The following is a 26,380-nucleotide window of genomic DNA, read 5'->3' as shown; positions in this document are numbered from 1 at the left end:
CATGAAATTGTTTGAAAAACCTGTGGCTATCTCACAGGTAGGGGGTGTGGAGTGTTTAATTCCCGAGTAAGAGTAGATTTGAAGGCCAATTATAAACGGTGATGACTGAATTCTGAAGTGTCAAGATAATGTGTGTGTGTGAGAGAGAGAAAAAGATTGGGATATTTAAGTACCTCTGGCCTCTGGTTATTTGACTGAGGTGGTGGAAACTGTAACATAGATAATAGTTTCTATGTTAGCAGCACCTTAAGAGTTGTTTACATCACTAAATATGATTTATAACCAATATTGCTTGTTTTATCTGTTCTTGCCCCAATTTGGAAAAAAAAAGTCCAGCTTTATTTTTCTGTCATTTTCCACCTGAAGTTCTTCCAGGCAGTCTCAAATAATACTTCTATGTTCTACCACTATCTATCTTGCACACCTCTGTCCACTATGGGTGCTCTGAATACTGCTATTCTAGAATTTTGTAGGTTTCTTTGTACTATGTCTTATCTCATATCTTCAAGCTGTTCAACATCATTTTTAAGTACAGTTTCTCCTTAACTCCCCCAAATCCTAGCCAAATCAAGCTAGCATTTAATAAAACTTTATTGAACGCTTAGGATATGATAGAAATATAGCAGGAAGGGTAAATTAGGTATCATTTTCAGTGATTACACTCAGATTTGTAAATTTTAAAATAAATTTTCAGGGAGTCTGAAGAAATTCTAGGGTCTCCATATTGGAGTGCAGAGCCTTAAAGCCCCACTGTATCAGAAAGCAAGTCCTTTTCATATTTCCTTTGCTCCTGAGGTTCTCTTAACAGTCGTAATCAGTCACACTAAAAGAATAATGAATTGTATCTTATTAGACATCCCTGTTATTTAAAATAATTTTGAAAGAAAACTTTCAAAAGTAATTGATGTATTGAAACTACTGGAAAATTAAATCAAAGACCCACTATTTTCTCATTTTTTTAGATGAAATACTATGTCTAACTGTGACGGAAAAAACTTACCTTCTCTGTCACAGAGGGAAATTCTTCTTATATCTGGGTTATTCATTCTTAAATAACACTTCGTGAGTAACAGTATTTCTCATATTCTTTGTTAACATAAATGGCTATTTGTCTGCCTATGTATATTTTATACCTATAGTTAGCAACATTTCAATGCCAATATTTATATTCAGATCTACTTATACTTAAGATTTTTTCCAATAACACAAAAAAGAACTTGCTTTATTATCCTGAAACTATTGTGCTCTTCCTGGAAAATTTGGTGAAGAATGAAATTCTTTTCTAATAGTAATAGACGCTCTAATTCCAGAAATTAAATTTCCAGGACTCTTCAATTGGTAGTGGCCTGACTGCTGGCTCTTGTATTAGGTTGAATACAGGTGTTGCAACAAAGACCCAAGAGAAACACTTGCTTAAACAAGATAGAAGTTTATTTCTCATGTAATGAAGTGTGAACAGTCTAGGGCAGATGAAGCATCTCCTTGGTGTAGGGCAAAGATTCTCTCTCTCTCACCCTGGTTTTTTTTTTTTTTTTTGCTTTCTTAATCTAAACAACTGTCATGTCTCATTCGTTTTGAAAGATGACCTAAAAAACGCACACATACCTTCTATTAACATGCCATTTATCAGAAATGAGTTACGTGGATAAAGGAGGTGAGTGATGTAGATTTTACCTGTTTATCCATGTATCCAGGTAGGTTGTACTACTACTAAAAGCAAAAATAAACAATATATTGGGAGTATTCAGAATCTCTGTCATGTATACAAGAGAAAATTTTTCTTGTATTAGAGTTCAGACTTTAGGATACTAAGAAAAAATACTAATTTATGAGGTGTTTTTGAAATAAATTATTTGATGAAATATCACTTTTAAGACTATTCATAACCATATTAAATATTATAGGAATATTCAAGTTGCTATGCAAGACTAGAAAGTAGTTTACCATTAGGTTGATCTAAGTTTGTATTTTTGATGAACATATTTGACTCAGTGTATTAACCTATGGAATTTTTTTTATCGTAAAAATGTTCTACCTGTCATACTTTCTCTAAAGTCGTATTCTTTTTTGTATAATAATCTGTTTCCTTTATTTCAGATTTATTTGGAAATCACGTAAGATATGCACTCATTACCTCCAGTGTGTATGCATGTATGTGTGTGTGTGTGTGTGTTACAAATATCTACATACTTTTTGGCCTTTATGACTGCTCCTTTCATCTCCTTCAGACACTTTTTTATATTATACATCAGTCTTTTTGCCTTAATATTTATTAAAATCAATAGTTTTATTCTATTTTTTTTTCTTTTATATTCTCTTTGTTACTGAGGTCCTCTTAGTAGTCTTAATCCGTTGCACTAAAAAATAATTAATTGGATCTTATAAGAGATCCCTTGTTACTAAAATAATTTTGCAAGAAAATCCTCAAAAGTACTTGATTTATTAAAACTACTGGAAAGTTGTATTAACAAGATGCCTGGTCAAATGTTACCTTTATTTCTGCAGTAGGTTAAGATAAGCAAGGACGGGGGAAAATTTGATCCAAAGACTTCTCATTAATGAAATTGCAGATCTGGCCCTCAAAAACCTGTCACTGTGAGAGACTAAGAAGCCTCTTGTGAGGTATAGATTTTGATGTTGTTCTTAGGTGCCACTGAGTCAATTCCAACTCACAGCAGCCCTATGGACAGCAGAATGAAACACTGCCCAGTCCTGTGCCATCTGCACAATCGTTGTTATGCTTGAGCCCCTTGTTGCAACCACTGTGCGAATCCGTCTCATTGAGGGTCTTCCTCTTTTTTGCTGACCCTCTACTTTACCAAGCATGATGTCCTTCTCCAGGGACTGATCCTTCCTGATAACATGTCTAAAGTACGTGAGATGTAGTCTCGCCATCTTTGCTTCTAAGAAGCATTCTGGTTGCACTTCTTTCAAGACAGATTTGTTCATTCTTTCGGCAGTCCATGGTGTATTCAATATTCTTCTCCAGAACCACAATTCAAAAATGTCAATTCTTCTTTGGCCTTCCTTATTCATCATCCAGCCTTCACGTGCATATGAGGAGACTGAAAACACCATGACTTGGGTCAGGCACACCTTAGTCTTCAAGGTTACGTCTTCTATTTTTAACACTTGAAAGAGGTCTCTTGCAGCAGATTTGCCCAATGCAATGCATCGTTTGATTTCTTGACTGCTGCTTCCATGGGTGTTGATTGTGGATCCAAGTAAAATGAATCCTTGACAACTTCAATCTTTTCTCCATTTATCATGATGTTGCTTATCGGTTCAGTTGTGAGGTTTTTTGTTTTCTTTACGTTGAGGTGTAATCCATACTGAAGGCTGTGGTCTTTGATATTCATCAGTAAGTGCTGCAAGTCCTCTTCACTTTCAGCAAACAAAGTTGTGTAAAGGAAAATATCAATATGCAGTCATATTTAAAACAAATAGTTAGCAGTCACACTGGAAAAAATATTTTTCAGTTTAATATTGTATTTGTCACTTGCATTTTTTTCTCCAGCTTCGTTCCTAGGGTCCTGTGGTAAAGCAGGAGAGAAGTGGTCAGGGAGAATGTTAAGACTAAAAGTGAAAAATTATTGCAATGAAATCACTTTAAGCATTGAAGCCCACAAGGCCTGAGTATGATACAAAGGAAAAGAGTTTACTACCAAAATGGGGAAAGAGATTTTCTCACTTTTCCAAAGAATAGTATGGCTTGGGAATTTCTATCACATTAAAGGAAGCTTTGTCAGTGAATGTGGCAATACCCAGAAGAGACATCACAAGTGACAACCAGCAATTTACATCAGAAATGATGGTATTCAGGATGCTACAGTTATGTTATCACTTCATAGAAGGGGGTCAGAGCTGGATAAAAGTGGTGGCGGGGGTGGGAGGATATTTTCTGCGGTAGGTTCCATAAATATCAAATAACTAAAAGGAATGTTTGAAAACATGACAAGAGTCCTACTCTCCATTCCCATTTCCCCACATCTTATACTGTTTTGTGACTAGAGAGTTCTTGCAAACTGCTTGAAACTTTTGCCAAAATTTAGTCATTTAATTTTTCAATCAATTTCTTTAACAAACATTAATAAGTGCTTTCTACCTCCCAGGCATTGTAATAGCAGCAATTTGTAAACTGTAATGAGACACAGTAGCTACTCTTAAGGAGTTTTAAGTCTAGTGTGTTCCAGATTAGCTGGGTAAAATAACAAGAAAATGGAACAAGAAAATACATCCGGATGAGTTAAACGAGAATACTTACTGGCTGTGCTAGTTCTGATTCCTTTATCTTCTTTCTCATCTGGGACTGAATGCTTACAACTTGGCACAGGTCGAATCATTTATTGCCACTCTATACGCGATGACAAGAAAGACACATCTTTGTAAATAGATTTTTTTTTTCTGAAAGGTTATTTTTGTCTTTTGAGTGAGATCAGAAGGAAGAGAGACTTAAGATAGTATGTTTAAACTGATTAGATTTCAATGATCAATACTAAGATATGTATTCTTCACATAGTTTAAAACGGAGATATTAAAAATAGACTGAGGGTCCCCGTGCAAGTAGAGCCTTAACATGTAAACCATGAATTTAATTGCTCATTTCATGCACCTTACTTTCTTGGAAGGTTGACTGTTTATTATTTCTGAATTATAGTGATAATATTTCAACTTTCTAAAGGTGATTTTTTCCGAAAATTTACAAAATAAGAACGACAACTCAAAACCACACTTTAATATTTCACATATTGGAATTAATTCTTTTCAATGCATAGGTATTGGCCAGAATTATAATGTATAAAAAATTTATAATGGAGAATAAGAATATCTTGATGGGGAGCTTTCATAGCTTTTGGTTAACTTAACTCTGTATAACATAAAACCTGCAGGAGAGCTCTGATAACAGGAATATAAGCAAAATATCATCAACTAATTGATAACCAATTAATACCTAGAGAAAAATAATAGTCACTTGGACCATAATAAGCCTTCACTTACTGGCAAGTCAATTTAGTGAAATGAGATGCTATCCAACAGTAACTATGAATGTTTTTATATTCATTAACCACTATTCTTAACATACCCTAATAGGCAGATATCTGAAAAGCCCATTAAATAAATATGAAAAGATTTGAAACAGTCAGAACTTAGATTATAAGCACTTCTGATGCATGCTTATGAAGATGGCTTATCATTTCATTAGTACCAGACCTACTATTTTAAAGATAAATATCTCTATATATTATAATACCTAAAAATATGTAAGTTTGGATTCAGAAAGTAAAGAACATAATTTCAGACTGGATTTTTAAAATTTCATTGAACAGATTTTATTTTAAAATCAGGTATCAATTTTTTTAAATGACACCTATATTTCAAACTTTACATATGTACACATATATATATAGAAAGACTCAACTTAAGAAAATGAAAGCAAAAGTGTGAAAAGTTGATCACTTTTAAAAAATTCATAACGGTTTTCAACAATGAGTAGTTAATCATGAATAAAATATCAGAAACACTCTCTGAAAGCCTTGTTTGTGACTGTTCTATCTGCCTGAATGGGGTCCAAATGGCATATATCTGGATATATATATATAAAACCTTCTTCATGTCTTCCTTCTCAGTGTCACCTTTACAGTGAGGCTGTCTCCGACTGACCAAGCATTCCCTAGCCATCTCTCCAGCTTTACTTAGCTTCACAGCGTTAATCACCATCTGAGCTAAATGATGTTGTTAATGTCCTCAAGTCACTTCTGACTCATAGGGACTTTATGTACAGCAGAACAAAACGCTGCCCTGTCCTGTGCCATCCTCACAATCTTTGCTATGTTTGAGCCCATTGTTGCAGCCACTGTGTCAATCATGTCTTTGAGGGGCTTCCTCTTTTTCACTGACCCTCTACTTTATCAAGCATGATGCCCTTCTCCAGGGACTTGCCCCTCCTGATAACATGTCCAAAGTTTGTGAGACAAAGTCCCACCATCCGTGCTTCTAGGGAGAATTCTGGCTGTATTTCCAAGACAGTTTTGTTAGTTCTTTTGGAAATCCATGACATATTCAACATGTTAATAACACCATAATTCAAAGACATAAATTATTCTTTGATCATCCTTATTCATTGTCCAGCGTTGACATGCCTATGAGGCAATTGAAAATACCATGGCTTGGGACAGGTGCACCTTAGTGCTTAAAGTGACATCTTTACTTTTTAACACTTTTTAAAGAGATCTTTTGCAACAGATTTGCCCAGTGCAATATGTCCTTTAATTTCTTGCCAGCTGCTTCCATGGGTGTTTATTTGGATCCACAAAAAATGAAGTCCTGGAGAACTTCAATAAGTTATTTAATTTATTTATTTTATGTTTGCTTACTATGTCCTAGCTTCTTGTTTTGTTTTGTTTTGTTTTGATATGCCCAAATAGACTGCTCGTGTGAGCTAGCCCAATCACTGGCATCCTTGAAGCTCCAACATCTTGCCAGCAGGTGGCCAGATCTTTCTCTAAGTATGTGAGCCCAGGAGTCTGCCCAGTCCTCCTGTATGGATTCAGCTCAGGTGTCCAGGTAGTCAGCCACCAAATGTGTAGTGCAGGCTCTCACCTACAGTCCTAGACAGGCATGGGTAATTGGTGTAGGCACAGGCATCTGGCTGTAGCAGGAGATCACACTCTGAGCAAGGCAAGGGGCCGACAGCCACCCCTAGTGTCTGGGAGGAAAGTGTGTCCCTGTTCCCTAGAGCATGTAGGTGGATGGGTTTTGCAGCTGGACTATGAGAAGTCAATGCTTTTGCCTGTAAGGACTGGGGGCATGACTTATTCTTGGGCCCCTGTCGCAGGTGGCTAGGTGGTGTGAGTGGAGCCACCATTCCTCAGGCCCCTGATGTGGGTAGGTGAAGACCCTTCTTAATGGGCAGAGCAGTGTCCAATATCACAAACCTGCCACTTCACAGCTGAAACAGTTAAAATTAGACTTCAGGTATATACCTTGTTGTACTGTGGTAATGAGGGCCTATGCTGTTAAAATGGACCTGCACATGTCTCTGCAGGGGGAAATGCACTCAAAGTCCATGGACCCCTTATGCCTGTGCCTAGGCAAAGAAGCTGTGCTTACCTTGAGTTCCTGTCTCAGGGGAGCTGGCAGATTATTTTTTCCCGTTTGTTAATTTTTTCCCTCTCCATTTCCAGGAGAATGGCTCAGGGCATTCAGCAATTGCTGAAGCCGTCCCGGATCCAGTGCAGAACGGGAGTGGGGAGGTAAATGGAAGAGAGGTTTTTCCCGAAGGGGGAGTGTTTTTAATCCGTGCAATAGGCCAGAGGCAGATACTTATCTTTCACCGATTCAGGGCTGCTTCTCACTGGTTCTGGATGGCCAAGTAGACTTTCTTCCACTGGGTTTCTCCCAATGTGGAAATCACCTCCCGAGCACCACTGCTTTCCTCAGCACACACCAGGAGCTGATCCCACCTGAAGGTCTCCAGCTCTTACTGGGTCAGGTCTGGCAACTCCTCACTGCTTCCGAACCAACTATCCCTCCCCCTGCCACTCAGTCCGACTCCTCAACCCCACATTTGATGTTCAGGGCTCCTAGATTGTCATATATAATCAATTCATTTGTTTTTTCAGATCTTTATTGCAAGAGGAATCACCGGAGCATCTGACTACTCCACCATCTTGGCTCTGCCTCCCCTCCATTTATTTGTTAATGAAATCATTTATTTATATCAGTAAAGATTCATGGGTATTTATTTTATTCTTTGTATTATAATTTGATACTATCACTATTCATTTTGTTGCTCAAATTTTTCCACTTCTTGAGCTGTTTCAGGTTGTTCATTATGTGTTTATATATTTTGCTTGTTTGTTACTTTATGGCACTAGAAGATACTACGTGTACTTTATTCTTACTTTCTGGCTGCATAAAATGCTCTAAGCTCATCACGTATTTTCCCTTTCCCAGGTGTGGAATCAGTCATTTCTGTAAGGAGCTTGGCTCCTTAGATATTTTACTCTTTTACTTGCTTATCCTCAATTTCCTTACACTAAAATATAAGATCAATGTGAGTGCAAAGTTTCCTTTGCTTTGTTATCTGCTTTATCTTTAGTGCTAAACACAATGCCTGGCTTGTAGTCAGCATTCAATAGTAATATGAAATAAGTTAGTGAACAACAAAAACAACAACAAAAAACCTAAGCTTTCCCTGTCCTGAATTATCATAACCACAATTTCTAAATGCTTTTATCAAATCCCATCCAAAAAAAAAAAAAAAATTCTGTCAAGAAAATGTAGACCATCATGAAATTACCTGCCTTAGAAGTTTTTTTTTTTTTTTTTTTTAAGATGATCAAGTTTAAAAATTAACCAATGCAGCTAGGGTGGTTTTTGAGATATATATATATTTTAACAAGTGTTTCTCCTTCTCCTCCTACCATCATCATTATCATCGTTCAATTGGGCTTTGAGCAAGGACACAACACCAGATGAATTCTATGCCATCTTTCATTTTTCTGAACCAAACAAATACATTTGTGCTTATGTTTCTCCTTGCCAAAGGTTTTTCTAACCTCTCTATCATATTTTTATTGTTTTGATGAAATAAAAGAGGGTATGTTAGAATTTGTTAATCCATATCAGTTTAAGTAAAATGTCCAAACACTTTTTTTTAACATGAAGAGAAAATAAGAGGAAAATTAAGTAGATAAAAAAGGGAAAATGACAGATATGAAAAACTACTTATTTGAAATTTAATGAAACTTTGCATCTGTTTGAATGGTTCTAGTCTATTTCTATTAGGCTTGGTCATTCTGACGATTTCTCTTCAAATGTTTCAAACTACACAAATTGAAAATATGTCACAGCATTACATCTTTCCCTTGCTCAGAAACTATATACAGTTCTAATTGAATGTCTTTCAAAATTATATCAGTCAAAGCAGTTTAATCTTTTTAATTATGCCACAGTAAGTTTACTGTCAGAAATAGCTATAAAAAATAACTGTAAATATTGAGAAGTCACTAAAATGGAGAGCCTATTTATCAGTGATTTTGTTACTCCTGCACAAATTTTGTGGTTGTATCAGGTGCTGTCGTGTCTCAAGAGGGGTTTGCTTTTGATGGTGGAGAAATTGATATGGTAGAAATTGATATAAAGAGATCTATTACCCTTACCAGAAAATGCTGATTCCAAAATTGTTTTTCAATCATAATAGCCATTCGTGGTTTGAATTCTTCTAGTAAATATTTGTATTGCTCATAAAACACATGAATTTTGTCAATATTTTAGACCAAGGTTGTGCTATATGGTGATAAATGATTAACATTAAGAGAATTAGAAATGTTCTAAAAGATGACCTGAATTTTAAAAATTTAAAATCATTACCCCCAAAAATTAATATTTATTTTTCATCCTGACTTAGGAATGACTTAACCTCTGGCTAGAAAAATGCACCAAAAAGTCATAACTCTGGAGATCTTACTAAATATATAAAGCTTCTCTCTTCTAATCAAGTGTTCAGGTTGTTAGGATAGTTTTTATGCTTTTTTTTAATTCCCTAAATTAATTTTAACAGAATTTGAAAGATTTGATTCAATCATGTCACAACGGCAATATCAGTCACTGATACAGATTGTATAAAGATTTCAACAGTGTTGTACATCAAATGTTTTATTGTGTTCTAATGTCTATAACGGAGAATTTGTCTATCCGTCTATCTCTATCACTATCTCTATACATGGTATACATGATGGCTAGAACAATGGTCTCAAACATACCAATGATCATGAAGATGGAGCAGAGCTGTGCAACATTACATTCTGTTATACATAACGTCACCATGAGTTAGAGATGATACAAATACAACTAACAACAACAACAAATATCTTCGTAGCATTTTTTTTTTAAATGTGGACAGTTTTGTTTGTTCAACTCACACACTCTTCAAAGGATTAGCTATGCTTCATTCCTTCTTTCTTGAAAGATGCTACACTGAAAGCATCTGTATTACACAAATAAACACTCTTGAAGGAAAGATGAATAAATATTTATTAATATTTTAGGTAATAAACTGATTGACTTTGGTTTCTGATCACTGCTGCACAGTAGAGTGGCATTCTATTTGCTGAGATTTGTTACCATCATTTTTTTCAATACATTCTGTGCTTAGCATTGCAGTGGTTGTTGGTGGTAATGTGTTTATGTGTGTGTGCATGTGTGTAGATGTATAATGAAGATTCATTCTCTTACCCTGTTTTTTCTTCTCCTTTGGTAACGTCACTACTTTTTTTTTCAAAAGTAGTTGCTTAGCTCTAAGTATCTATTCCTAAATATCTACTAGATTATGTTTTTAAAGCTCAGAGAGATTACCAGAAGTTTTTATTTATAGTTTTCAAATTATAATATATGGTGGTTTTTAAGCATAGCTATGAAATGGAACAAAAAAGTTAAATCCTAAATTCACATACCATTTCATATAATATCCTTACTATATTAAGAAAGTAAAGAATGTTATTTTATAGCCAATATTTTAAATTCTAAAAGAAAATGGGAATTAAGCTCTGCAATGTAATAGAAGGCTAAATGAGGGGTAAATGTCAGTGTTGATGTTGGTGCATATCTGAAAATCTAACCCACAAATATGGAAAACAAATTCACATTTAAATACAAATAATAATAATAACATGGCCCAAAGAGTCTATTCATTGTGACATAGTTAGAAGAAACTGAAAATACTTAAGAAACCCCTTCTCTCTATATTTTTTTCAGAAAGAATACAGATTCTTGGTGGGGTGGGAAAATACTAACCATACAATAGATAAGAGATAACTTTGTTGAAGGGTAAGACAGTACACAATACTGGGGAAGCCAGCACAACTTGTACAAGGAAAGGTCATGGAAGCTCCATAGATACATCCAAACTTCCTGAGGGACTGAATTGCTGGGTGGAGGGCTGTGGGGACCATGGTCTCGGGGAACATCTAGCTCAATTGGCATAACACAGCTTATAAAGACAATGTTCTACATTCTACCTTGGTGAGTAGCTTCTGGGGTCTTAAAAGCCTGTGAGCAGCCATCTAAGATACTCCACTGGTCTCATCCCTTCGGCAGCAAGGGAGAATGAAGAGAACAGGATACAAGGAAAAGATTAGTCCGAAGGACTAATTGTCCACAGCTACCAAGGCCTCCCCCAGACTGAGTCCAGTACAGCTAGATGGTGCCTGGCTACCACCACTGACTGCTCTGACCAGGATCACAACAGAGGGTTCTAGACAGAGCTGGAGAAGGATGTAGAATAAAATTCTAACTCACAAAAAAAAGACCAGATTTACTGGCCTCAAGGAGACTGGAGAAACCTGGAGAGTATGGCCCCCAGACACCCTTTTAGCTCAGTGGTGAAGTTATCTCCGAGGTTCACCTTTCAGCCAAGGAGTGGACAGCCCCGTAAAACCAGATGAGACTAACGAGGTACTGTAGTCCAGTGACAAGGGCCAGAAGGCAGAAGGGGACAAGGAAGCTGGTGATAGGGAACCCAAGGTTGAGTAAGGATATTGTTGATGTGTTGTGAGGTTGTTAACCATTGTCATAGGGCAACACGTGTCCTAACTGTTAAATGAGAAACTATTTTGTTCTGTAAGCCTTCATCTTAAGTGAGAATAGCAGCACAATTGGAAGAGCATAGTCAATGTGACTGAATTGTGCATGCAGAAATTTTTGAAACGGTGTATCTTTGGCTATGTATATTTTCACCAAAAAAAAAAGGTTGAGAAGGGAGAGGGTTGACACATTGTGTGGTTGTTAACCAATGTCATAAAACAATATGTGTACTACTGTTTCATGAGAAACTATTTGTTCGGTAAGCCTTCACCTGAAGTACAATTAAAAAAAAAAAGAATACAGATTCTTGATGGATACATTAGCAGACTTTCATAAATTTGAAATTCGTACCTTATAAATTGCATGTTCTACCCTTCCTTAGCCCTTATGTTTTATAAAGAGGAAGAATAGTACATTCTGCTGCATTTCTTGTAAGATGGACTTGCTTGTTCTTTTGGAAGTCCACAGTACATTCAGTATTCTTCGCCAACACCACAGTTTGAATTCATTTATTTTTCTTCTGTCTTCCTTTTTCATTCTTCAGCTTTCACATGCATATGAGGCAATTGAGAAGACCATGGCTTGGGTCAGGTGCACCGTAGTCATCAAGGTGACATGTTTGTTTTTTAAAACTTTAAAGAAGTCTTTTGTAACAGATATGCCTAATGCAATTCATCATGTAATTTCTTGGCTGCTGCTTCCATGGACATTAATTTTTGATCAAAGTAGAATGAAACCATGGGCAACTTCATTTTTTTTTCTCCATTAATTATAATGTTTTTTGTAAGTCCAGTTGTGATGATTTTTGTCTTTTTCATGTTCAGTTGTAATCTATATTAAAGGCAGTAATCTTTGACCTTCATCAGTAAGTGCTTCATTTTTGTGAAGTAAAGTGGTGTCATCTTCATACTGCAGGTTGTTAATGAGTCTTACTCCAGTTTTGACACTGTGTTCTTTTTCTTATAGTCCAACTTCTCAGATTATTTGTTCGGCATATAAATTTAATAAGTAATATGAAATGATACAACCCTACTACACACCTTTTCCAGTTTTGAATCATGCCATATCCCCTTGTTTTGTTTGAAGGACTGCCTCTTGATTTGTTTACAAGTTCTGCATGAGAACAATTAAGTATTTTGAAATTCCTTTTCTTTGTAGTGTTATCCATAATTTGTTATGAGTCACACAGTAAACAGTTGATACAACACAGGTAATAATCTTTCTGATATTCTCTGCTTTCTTTCAAGATCCATTTGGCAACAACAATGACATCCCTTGTTCCATGTCCTGTTCTGAATACAGCATGAACTTTTGGCAGCTCCCTGACAGCTGCAGTTGCTGTCAGTGATAGGTTAATATCAATATGCCTATAAAGAAGATCAACTAATAGGACAGTTTTTCAAACTTACATACTAACCATAAATATCAAAAATGAACCAATTGAGGATACTTACAGACTTCTGCAGTCTGAAATTGAGCAAACATACATTCAACATGTACTGATAATTACTAGTTATTGAAATGTAAAAGGTAGAAACAAAGGAAGATTAGCAGTTGGAAAATACAGCCTTAATGGTAGAAATGACCCAGAGATTCTGTCTTAGGCTGGATTCTCTAGAGAGGCAAAACCAGTAAAGCCTATAAATATGTAGAGAGAGAGATTTATATCAAGGAAATAGCTCACTCAGTTTTAGGTGCTGTAACATCCCAAGTCCATGGGGCAGAAAAGAGGTTTCTCCTGATTCCAATAGTCATAGAAGCTGCTGAACTCCAGATTGGCAGGCCAGGGAGCAGGGCTGTTGCTTACAGCCTGTGAAGATTGATGAATGTCAACATTGGCAGGCAAGACCCCAGTAAGCTGCTAGCTCAAGTCCCAAGTACCGGAGGTCAGATAACAGGAGCCAGCTGCAGGATCCAGAACAAGCAAAAAGCCCTGGCAAGGAGAGCAGGAAGTATTAGGTGGTGGAGGATGGAGAGATAAAGGCTGAGGGGGTGGTGACCCACCACAGGTCCTGCCCCTGCCAGTACCACTCACAGCAGATCCCATCATTGGGGTGATCACATTATACGACTGCCAAAACACTGAGAATCATGGCCCAGCCAAGTTGACACACAATCTTAACCATCACAGATTCCATAATAGAATTCTGTAAGACCAATGACTTACTCATCAGAAATGCTTTTTTTCAACAATATATTAGATATCTATACTTATGGATCTTGTCAGATGAACTACACAGGAAACAAGTCAACTACATGTGTGAAAAGAGACAATTGAAAAGTTCAATATCATCAGTCAAGACAAAACCAGTGGTTGACTGCTGACTGCAAAACAAACTTATCAATTGTTTGTGAGCAAGTTCAAGTTCAAGTTGAAGAAAATCAAAGCAGTTCGTGAAGGTTAACATATGGCTTTAAATGCATCCTACCTGAATTTAGAGACCGTCACAAGAATAGATTTGATACACTGAACACTAATGACTTGAGTTGGACAAAAAGATCCATGTGAATATATCAAAGACACCACTAGTCATTAAAAAGGCAGGAAAGAAGTAAAAGACTCAAATGAATGTCAGAAGAGACTCTGAAACTTGCATTTTAAGTGCAGAGTAGTTAAAACGAACGGATGCAACAATGAAGTAAAATAATTGAACAGAAGATTTCAAAGAGTGTCTGGAGAAGACAAGGTAAAGTACTGTGATGAAAATTACTGGTGTATACTGTGTAAATCATCAAGCCTTTCAATCATGACACCACTAGGTGTGTTCGAACGACCAACCTTGAGGTTAGTAAAAGAAAAAACCAAACCCAAACTCGTTGCCATTGAGTCAATTCTGACTCAAAGTGACCCAGTAGGACAGAGTAGAACTGACACAAAGGGTTTCCAGGGAGTGGCTGGTGGATTTGAACTACTGACCTTTTGGTTAGCTGCCTATCTCTTAATCACTACCCCACCAGGGATCCTTTAGGTTAGCTGTCATTGTTAGGTGCCGTCGAGTAGGTTCCAACTCATAGTGACCCTATAGGACAAAGCAGAGTCAGTTTGTCGTACTGCGGGGGCTTGCACGTTGCTGTGTTGCTGGAAGCTATGCCACCAGTATTCAAATAACAACAGGGTCACCTAAGGTGGACAGGTTTCAGCTGAGCTTTCAGACTAAGACAAACTAGAAGGATCTAGCAGTCTACTTCTAAAAAAAAATTAGCCAGTGAAAACCTTATGAATAGAAATGGAACATCGTATGACATAGTGCCAGAAGATGAGCCCCTCAGGTTGGAAGGTACTCAAAACACAACTTGGGAAGAGGCGCCTCCTCAAAGTAGAGTCGACCTTAATGACGTGGATGGAGTCAAGCTTTCAAGACCTTCATTTGCTGATGCGACACGACTCAAAATGAGAAGAAACAGCTGCAAACATCCATTAATAATTGGAACGTGGAATGTACAAATTATGAATCTAGGAAAACCGGAAATTGTTAAAAATGAAATGGAATGTATAAACATCAATATCCTAGGCAGTACTGAGCTGGAATGTACTGATATTTGCCATTTTGAATCAGACAATCATATGGTCTACTTGATGGGAATGTCAATTTGAAGAGGAATGACATTGCATTCATTATCAAAAAGAACATTTCAAAATCTATCCTGAAGCACAAGGCCGTCAGTGACAGGATAATATCCATACACCTACAAGGAAGACCAGTTGATAGGACTATTATTCAAATTTACACACCAACCACTAGAGCCAAAGATAAAGAAATTGAAGATTTTTACCAACTTCTGCAGTCTGAAACTGATCAAACATGTAATCAGGATGCGTTGATAATTACTGGTGATTGCAAGGTGAAAATTGGAAACAAAGAAGGATCGGTAGTTGGAAAATATCAATCTGTATGCTGAGCAAATAATCCCAGAAGCTGGACTATATGAAGAACAGGCCATCAAGACTGGAGGAAGACTCATTAACAACCTGCATTATGCAGATAACACAACCTTGTTTGCTGAAAGTGAAGAAGACTTGAAGCACTTACTGATGAATGTCAAAGACTACAGCCTTCAATATGGATTACATCTCAGCCTAAAGCAAACAAAAGTCCTCACAACTGGACCAATAAGCAACATCATGATAAATGGAGTAAATATTGAAGTTGTGAAGGATTTCATTTACTTGGATCCCACAATCAACACCCAGTGAAGCAGCAGTCAAAAAATCATAGGACACATTTCACTGGGTAAATCTGCTGCAAGAGACCTCTTTTAAAGTGTCAGAAAGCAAAGGTATCACCTTGAAGACTAAGGCGAACTTAACCCAAACTATGGTGTTTTCAATCGTCTTATATGCATGGGAAAGCTGGACAACAAATAAGGAAGACCTAAGAATTGATGCCTTTGAATTTTGGTGTTGGTGAAGAATATCGAATATACCATGGAATGCCAAAAGAAGGAACAAATCTGTCTTGGAAGAGGTACAACAAGAAAGCGCCTTAGAAGCAAGCGTGGCAAGACTATGTCTCATGTACTTTGGACATGTTATCAGGAGGGATCAGTCCCTGGAGAAGGACATCATGCTTGGTAAAGTAGAGGGTCAGTGAAAAAGAGGAAGACATTCAAAGTAAGGGATTGACACAGTGGCTGCAACAATGAGCTCAAGCATAATGATTGTGACTATGGCCCAGGATTGGGCAGTGTTTTGTTTTGTTGTACAGTGTGTAGTTTTGAGTTGGAACCGACTTGACGGCACCTAATAACAACAACATGGGGTAAATATTTGTCTATACACAATTGTTAATGTATTTTCTTCTTGTATAATTATTTCCTTACTAACTGGTTAGGCTTCTGTAATTCTCTTAGAATTCAATATATTATTGTTTTTCATATCGTAGTATAGTTTGCTCTATACATGCCTCTCTACTGTGTTTTGAGCTTCATGAAGAAGAAAACAAGATCATATTTACATTGTAAGCTGGCTATTAACTACCTTGGTATAGAGAAGTTCCTAAATGTTCAATATTTTCATGCATACTCATAATTTTAATAAAGACACAAAGCTTTAATCTAAGAAATTATTAAACCCTTAGAAAATAAATTTAAAAACAATCTAAGCAATATAATGGCATTAAAAAAAAGGAGGAAAGCAAGATAATGAGGAGGAGGATGACATGTGGGGCATGACATGTAAGATAATATATTCTCGAATTCCTTTAAGAAACAAACCAAACCTATTGCAGTTGAGTCGATTCCGACTCATAGCGACCATATAGGACAGAGTAGAACAGAGTAGAACTGCTACATAGAGCTTATGGAAGCAAACTGTCACATCTTTCTCCCTAGGAGCAGCTGGTGAGTTTGAACAGCCAACCTTTAGGCTAGCAGCTGAGTGCTTAACCACCGCCATACTAGGGTCCCTTCTCAAATTCCTTAGTCACCAACTTATTTACAGGTTTTTTAAACATAACTAGTTAATATTTTGCGATTTTTAAAAAATGAACGTGAAGTAAGCATGCGCTGCTAGTGATATACCTGCAAAAATTCTTTAAAAGGAACAGTCAGGAAGTAAGGCTATTTTTTGCCCTTTTCCTTTCTTCTGCTTGCTCAGCTGTGAGGCGTGACTCTCCTGCAATCATTTTGTAAGCGTTAAGAGATGTTAAGTGTTCTAAGCCTACATTCCTTTGACCAGTCAGAATTTGTTTCTGTTCCTGCAAATCACGAAAACTTTTTAGATTCCACAAGTGAAAAGAGGGTTTCAATACAATTGCTAAGATGTATTTTGGTTCTAACTCAACGGAGGTTATAAATGCACAGTGAAACTTTCTTTTTTATGCAAAAACTCTTAGATTAAGTCTAGTTTGTGTGTTTTATTTCATTCGTACCACATTGCAATGATATTGGATCATTTCAATCAATAAATTGTAATTCTTATGGCTCACTGTATCATTTAGTATTGAATGACAGCAGAAACCATTCTAGATATTTTTATCAAAACAAGTTTTATTATTGGGAATTAGAAGACTATAAGATTGTGCAGTGGGTTGGAAGAACAAATTCTGTGTGGGCGTTCCATTATATCATAGCAGGATACGTTAATCAAGAGAACAGCTACCTCTGTCACAATCGGGAAACTCCAGTATCACAGTCTCTTCTCTGTGATCCACAAATCAGGATACTGCTGGCAATACTGTTGGCTCTACAGATATTTCTTATCTGCAATATGAAGATCAGGAACAAGCTCTCAGAATTGTTAGCCCTAGAGCCAACTTGGCTGTTAGAGCCACAAAAACAAAATAGATAATGCTTTGTTGCTATTTTCGCCACTTAACTCTGGTCTGAATTCAAGTCTTATGTAAATATCTTCTAAATTAATTCTAGAAACGTAGCTGAAAAGGAATCTAGGAGATGCGAGTTTTTGTTCTCCCATGAATACAGTCCAATAAGGTACACTAGAAGTTTAAACAAATATTGAGCAAGCTAATCTATTACAATTACCTAAGTGTTTGATTTGGAACATTTATGAAAATGATGTGATGATAATAGTAATAATAATTTTAGAATACTTGTTTTTTATCATTTTACTACTATCTATGCCAAAACTAAAAATTTCATCCATCAAAAACAATTTACTCTCTGTCCCAATTTCTCTGTTCATCCCAATTTTTCTGGCTAAAATGTCATACTTTTGCAAGTTATAAATATATAAACCAAAGAAACCAAACCCGTTGCCATTGAGTCTATTACGACTCATAGCAACCCGGTAGGACAGAGTAGAACTGCTCTATAGGGTTTCCAAGGAGCAGCAAGTGGATTCGAACTGCTTCACTGGCAGCCCATCTCTTAACTACTGTGCCACCAGAACTCCTATAAATATATAGGACTATCATTTAGCTCCCGTCCTTGGCTAGAAGTCTTTCTGATGCAGTCAGTTGAACAATAAATTTGTGGTTACAAATGACTGCACCTTAGTTACAAGCAGTTTGTTTTGCATGGCTGGGTTTTCTTTTCAAGCCACTCAGAGTGTTTGCTTGAATCTTGTTAGGTAAAAGAAGAAGGATCAATAAAATAATCAAATCATAATTAAATAATATGCAATAAAATTAGAATTTAGAAATAGAAGTTTTAAAATCCTAATATAAAATTAAATATTAAATTAATAACTCAAATAAAAGTTAAAAAAAAACTCAGCCAAATGACAAAGTCAATAAAAGTTAAAAAAAAATTGATGATCATAATCCAATTATGATAAACACATTAAATTAGAGAACAACTTTTTTACATCATAAGGAAAGGATGTCATTTTCCTGGTCATGGATAATCTTTAAAAAAATAGGACAAAAACAAAATATTCAACACATTTTGAACAAAAAGATACATTGTAAAAATACAATAATCTACAGGAGGATCACTTATACTATGATTTACCTATTTCAAAAATACGTGCTTTTAACTTCTTATTGACACACTTAAGCTAAGTAGATGAGAAAGTACTCCCTCCTTTGACAAACTTCCTAAATATTGCTTTTATTTCATATATCTCAGCAGGAAACTCAAAGAATGTGATTCTATAGCCAGAAATAGAGATGTGTAGTAATCATTTGTGAAGGAGGGGTGTAGGCAGAAATTGTATTAAATCTGACTTTTCTTAGTGTGGAATCTGCAGCATTCTACATTAGCAAAAAATAGTGAGTGAGAAACTGTAAAGGAATCAGGACGTCTATTAGGGAGGAGAACTAAAATAATAATCTCAGGTCTCACAGCACAGTGCCTTGTGCCTCATGACAAGTAGAGACAACTGAATCATCTAAATGTTTCTTTGGTAGTATTTTATCTACACATGTGTGACAAAATCCATTCTCACATTTTAGAGATTGCATGTTAAAAACATGTGAGGATGAGGAGAAGTATGTGGAACATTTATCTACTTATGTCACCACAGAAAATATTTATGAGTTAAAACCAGAGGAGTGAGGTTTGTGTGGGAGAATGAAAACCCTCTAGATGAAGCTATAGTAGTCGATTTGATTTTCTTTTCTGGGGTGTATACTCTCAAAAATCGAGGAAGAGGATAAAAACACGTTGAAGGGGACATGAAGAGCTTTCAGATACACAGACTTCCTCTTTTGATATAAAATCCTCTTAAAAGAAACAAACAGGAAATCATTTGAAGATTTTTGTTTGGCCTCATAGAGACTCTGCATATTAAAATAAGGAACACGCGTTATACCTATCTTGTGCCCAGGCACACCACCAAGAGACTTACATATATGAATTTATTTAATGTTTCCAACAATTCTATGAGGAAATTTGATGAGAATTCTCATTCTACTGATGGGAAGCTGAGAGAAAGAGGGGTTAATTGCTTAGGGAAGCACAACTAGTAAGTTACTGAACCAGGACTTTGAATCCTTACCCTCTGATCCCGTGGTCCATGCTCTTAACCACTGCACCATATTGCCTCTGGAATATTGATGATTTGTAGAGATCTTTAGAATCCCTGGGTGAAGCAAATGAATGAGCACTCAATGGATAAGTGGTTTGAACTCACCCAGGGTTGCCTTGGAAGAAAGACCTGGCAATCTGCTTCTGAAAAGTCACAGCCTTGAAAACCCTATGAAATGCAGTTCTACTCTGCAACACATGGAGTCAGCAGGAATCCAATTCTACTAGACAGTAACTGTTTTTGTTGTTGTTTTTTTTTTTTTTTTTGTAGTGATCTTTAGCGTTACTACCCACAGGAGGTAGGAAAACTACAATAGAAACTTACGTCTGGTTTCTTGGGAATAAATGTATCACTGCTTTTTAAATTATGCCTAAACCACTCTTTTGATTTTGCTACTCTAACCTAATTCTGTTAATTTTTAATAAGATTCTATACAGAAATATGAAGGTCTTTTCTTCCTTTTCATACATCTTAACTGAAAAACCAAACCCACTGCCATCGAGTCTATTCCAACTCACGGCAACCTCGTAGGGTTTCCAAGGCTATAAATCTTTACAGAAGCCAATGTGGAGCCACTGGTGGTTTTGAACCAATGACCTTTTGGTTAGCAGTCAATCGCTTTACCCACGGCACTGCCAGGGCTCCTTTTTATGTATCTTACAAAAGGCAAAATGTTAAAAGATATTAGAAATTAAAATAAATGGTGTGGTGAGGACTTAATATTGATATTTAAGACTGGATGACCTCTGGGAAAAAGATAAATAAGAGACAAAATTTGCTAGACCATTACAATTGAATCATACAGAAAAAAAATAAACATATAATGTTCAATATCCTCTTCATTGAAATGGTGAGGAATTATTAAAAAATGTATTAAATTCAGAATCTCTGAAGAGGAATAGGAAATCTCCGTTTAGAAAAACTGAGTACCTGTCATTCTCATGCGTACTATAGTTGAAGAGCCACTAATTATGATCTTATGTCAATACTAAAACATTTATAGACTATTTACTATATTCTGGGTCATGCACCAAGCAATGAGCACGCAGCAATACACCTTAACCTCAGAGGATCTCTAATGGATTGAACTCTGTCCCCCTGAAAGATATGTTCAAGTCCTTAACCACTTCCCCCTTGAATGTGACTTTTCGGAAATAGGAACTTTGCAGAAATAATTAAGATGTAAGTTGAGGTGAGGTCATACCATAACAGGTGAGCCTAAATATAATCACCAAGAGACAGACAAAAAGGCAAGGACATACAGAAAGCCACGTGATAAAGGTGGCAGTGATTGGTGTGATGCATCTACACAACACGGAACAGCAAGGATTGACAGTAGCCACCAGAAGCAAGAAGAGTTAAGAAAACATTCTTCCCCAGACCCTTAGGAGGGAGCATGGTCCTTCTGACACTTTGATTTCAGACATCTAGCCTCCAGACAGTGGGAAAATAAATTTATGTTTTATGTCACCCAGTTTGTGATAATGTGTTACGCAGCCCTTGGAAACTGATACCAACATGTTTTAACATTTTTATTCAATTGTTGACTTATCTGACTTAGTTCAAGTTATGTTTATGTGATGGGTTCTAGCAAAGAGAAATAAAAATGTACATGTTTCCACTAGAGGAACACCAAAACTAATTCAGATTATATTCTTATACAGTAAAATACAAATGGTTATATTTTCTCCTGCTTGATCTTGCCTGATATTTTTGTTCTATCATTTTTATTATGCTAATCAGATAAGGTAGAGTGGGATGCAATTGTTTTAATCTTTTACTGACTTGCCAGCTACTAATATCAAATATTTTTCTCAAAAAAAAATAGAGAGAGAGTATTAGAACTGAAGTCATTAATAACTTCCATCCTCATTTTCCAATATTCTCCAAAGATGGTCATGGAGCATTCCCATGATTAAGTTCAAATGTAAATGTGTTGTTCTTTGAGTTTATCTATTTCATATTGTAAAAGTTCTAAAGTTTTGAAATAAAAATTCATCTTTTCATATTCTGAGTGAATCTACACAAAATTATTTTACTCAGCCACTGAAGGCAATTTGGTTCTTCAGTGACCTGAAGAAAAGCTACTTCTGCAGTCTTTCCTCTACCTCATCTTTCATTACATCTATGAGCCGTTTTTTACTACTCCTTCCTTACTTCCAGTCACACTAGCCTCTTATATGCTCCTAACTTAGGGACCTTGCATTGGCTGTTCTCTCTAAAAGATATCTGCTTGGCTAACTCCCTCAACTCCTTCATGTATTAATTATTACCTTCTCAGTGAGTCTAACCTGAATACCTTGTTTAAAATTGTGAACAACAAACCATCCCCAACACCACACTATAATACAGATTTAATTTATATGGTTTTACTTATTCCATAGTAATTATCACCATCTAACATACATAATTATTTATCATATTTAAATTGTTGTATTTCTCCATTTCTAATAGTTCATTTCTAAGAAATGTTGAATATATATTTTTTATTTACTGCCTGGTAAAATAACTCAATGATATTTGTTAAATGGATAAATATTTGTCTAGATTTGAGTTTTATTTTCTTCGCGTTTTCTGTTCCATCAACGATTTGTCATGTCATTTACAGATCCTGCTCCCTGTCTTGATCATACTCCTCAGGACCTGCCTCAATTAGCAATACCCTTGGAAATTAACACATAGCTAATAAGCCAACATTTCACTTGCATTATATTATTATTTAATCAGGCACTATGAGTTGTAATCGACTTGACTACAATGGATTTGGTTTTTAAACCAAAAAAACCAAACCCATTGCTGTTGAGTTGATTCCGACTTAACAGCAACCCTACAGGCACTAGACTTCATTTATCTAGAGATGTGGTTTGTTTGCTTGTTTGTGTATTTACGTAAATACATTAGATATATTGCATTATGTCATTTTTTTTTTACTTTTTTCATAAAGAGTGATATTAAATAAAACAAATTTTTTTAATTGTTGTAATTAAATGAAGTTTACATTTCAAGTAGACACCCATACAAATTTTTTTTTAACGTCCATTGTTATGAAACCCCCACGGCTCACCCCATTATAGGATAGCACACTCCTCTGCTCTGCCCCTGATTCCCCATGAACATTCAACCAGCTCCTAACTGTCTCCGTTTTTCCATCTCACCTCTGGACAGAAGCTGCCCCTTTGGTCTCTTGTATCTACTTGACTAGGAGGCACATTCTTCACAAGTACCACTTTACGTCCCACAGTCCAGTTCAATCCCTGTCTGAAGAGTTGGCCTTGGAAATTGTTTTAGTTCTGGGGTGATAGAGAGTCCAGGGTCATGCTTTCTGGGTGCCTCCAGTCTCAGTCAGACCATTAATTCTGGTCTTCTTACTAGAATTTGAGTTCTGCAATCCATCCTTCTACTGCTCCATCAGGGACCCTCTGTTGTGTTCCCTGTCAGGATGTTCATTGGCGGTAGCCAGTCACCATCTAGTTCTTCTGGTCTCAGGCTGATGAAGTCTCTGGTTTATGTGACCCATTCTGTCTCTTGGACTAATACTTTCCTTTTGTCTTTGGTGTTCTTCGTTCTCCTTTACTCCAAGTGGTTGGGACCAACTGAAGCATCTTAGATGGCCGCTTGCAAGCTTTTAAGACCCCAGACGCCACTCACCAAAGTAGGTTGCAGAACATTTTCTTAATAAGCTTTGTTATGCCAGTTGACATAGATGTCCCCGGAAAGCATGGTCCCCAGACCCCCCAATCCCTGCTACTCTGTCTCTCAAAGTTTTTGATTGTATTCAGGAAACTTCTTAGCTTTGGTTTAGTCCAGTTGTGCCGGCTTCCCCTGTAGTGTGTACTGTCCTTCCCTTCACCTAAGATGATTCTTATCTACTATCTAGTTAGTGAATAACCCTCACCCTACCTCTCCACCTGCATAATCATCAAAGAATGTTTTCTTCTGTGTTTAAACCTTTTCTTGAGCTCTTATAATAGTGGTCTTGTACAGTATTTGTCCTTCTGTGACTGACTAAATTCACTCAGCATAATAAGTTCCAGCTTCCACCATGTTATACTATGTTTCACAGCTTGTTCTTTATCATTGAGTAATATTCCATTGTGTGGACATACCATAATTTGTTTATCCATTCATCCGTTGATGGGCACCTAGGTTGCTTTGATCTTTTTGCTATTGTGAACAGTGCTGCAATGAACATGGGTGTGCATATATCTATTTGTGTGACGGCTCTTGTTTCTCTAGGATACATTCCAAGGAGCGGGACGGCTGGATCGTATGGTACTTTTATTTCTAGCTTTTTAAGGAAGTGTCAGATCAATTTCCAAAGTGGTTGTACCATTTTACATTCCCACCAACAGTGTATAAGTGTTCCAGTCTCTCTACAGCCTCTGCAGCATTTATTATTTTGTGGTTTTTGGATTAATGCTAGCCTTGTTGGTGTGAGATTATAACTTATTGTAGTTTTGATCTGCATTTCTGTAATGGCTAATGATCATGAGCATTTCTTCATGTGTCTGTTAGCTGACTGAATATCTTCTTTGGTGAAGTGCCTGTTCATATCCTTTGCCCATTTTTAAATCGGGTTATTTGTCTTTTTGCTGTTGAGGTTTTGCAGTATCTTGTCGATTTTAGAGATTAGATGATGATCGGATTTGTCATAGTCAAAAATGTTTTCCCAGTCTGTGGGTTGTCTTTTTACTCTTTCAGTGAAGTCTTTTGATGAGCATAAGTGTTTGATTTTTAGGAGCTGCCATTTATCTAGTCTCTCTTCTGATGCTTCTGCATTGTTACTTAGGGTTCATATTGTGTTTATGCCATGTATTAGCGCTCCTAGCTTTGTCCCTATTTTTTCTTCCATGATCTTTATCATTTTCGATTTTATATTTAAGTCTTTGCTGCATTTTGAGTTAGTTTTTGTACATGGTGTGAGGTATGGGTCTTGTTTCAGTTTTTTGCATATAGATATCTAATTATGCCAGCACCATTTGTTAAAGAGATTGTCTTTTCCCCAATTAATGGACTTTGGTCCTTTGTCAAATATTAGCTGCTCATAGGTGGATGAGCTTATATATGGATTCTCAACTCTGTTCCATTGGTCTATGTATCTGTTGTTGTAGCAGTACCAGGCTGTCTTGACTACAGTGGCAGTATAATAGATCCTAAAATCAGGTAGTGTAAGGCCTCGCACTTTGTTCTTCTTCTTGAGTAATGCTTTATTTATTCAGGGCCTCTTGCCTTTCCATATGAAGTTGATGATTTGTTTCTCCATCTCATTAAAAAATGTTGGTGGAATTTGGATCAGGATTGCATTGTATCTGTAGATTGCTTTGGGTAGAACTGACATTTTCACTAGGTTGAGTCTACCTATCCATGAGCAAGGTATATTTTACTACTTATGCAGGTCTTTTTTAGTTTCTTGCAGTAGTGTCTTGTAGTTTTCTCTGTAAAGATCTTTTACATCTCTGGTTAGATTTATTCCTAAGTGTTTTATCTTCTTGGGGGCTATTGTTAATGGTATTGATTTGCTGATTTCCTCTTCAAGGTTCTCTTTGTTGGTGTAAAGAAATCCAGTTGATTTTTTGTATGTTTATCTTGTATTCTGAAACTTTGCTGAAATCTTCTATTATTTACAGTAGTTTTCTTGTGGATTCTTTGGGGTTTTCTGTGTATAAGGTCATAGTATCTGCAAATAGAGATGCTTTAACTTTTTCCCTACCTATTTGGATGCCCTTTATTTCTTTTTCTAGCCTAATTGCTCTGGCTAGGATCTCCAGCACAATGTTGACTAAAAGTGGTGGTAAAGGGCATCCTTGTCTGGTTCCTGTTCTCAAGGGGAGTGCTTTCAAAGTCTCTCCATTCAGGATGATGTTGGCTGTTGGTTTTGTATAAATGCCCTTAATTATATTGAGGAATTTCTCTCCTATTCCTATTTTATTGAGAGTTTTTATCATGAACGGGTTTTGGACTTTGTCGAATGCCTTTTTTGTATCGATTGATAAGATCCTGTTGTTCTTGTCTTTTATTTATGTGATGGATTACGTTGATTGTTTTGCTAATGTTGAACCATCCCTGTATACCTGGTATAAATCCCACTTGGTCATGGTGAATTAATTTTTGATATGTTGCTGAATTCTATAGGCTAAAATTTTGTTGAGGATTTTTGCGTCAATGTTCATGAGCGATATCGGTCTGTAATTTTGTTTTTTGTGGTGTCTTTACCTGGTTTTGTTATCAGGGTTATGCTGGCTTCATAGAATGAGTTGGGGGGTATTCCATTGTTTTTTATGCTTTGAAATACCTTTAGTAGAAATGGTGTTATCTCTTCTCTGAAAGTTTGGTAGAATTCTGCAGTGAAGCCATCCAGGTCAG

This window comes from Trichechus manatus, unplaced genomic scaffold (genome assembly GCF_000243295.1).
Source record: "Trichechus manatus latirostris isolate Lorelei unplaced genomic scaffold, TriManLat1.0 scaffold00101, whole genome shotgun sequence".
Taxonomy (NCBI): Eukaryota; Metazoa; Chordata; class Mammalia; order Sirenia; family Trichechidae; genus Trichechus; species Trichechus manatus.
This window is presented reverse-complemented; position numbering follows the sequence as displayed.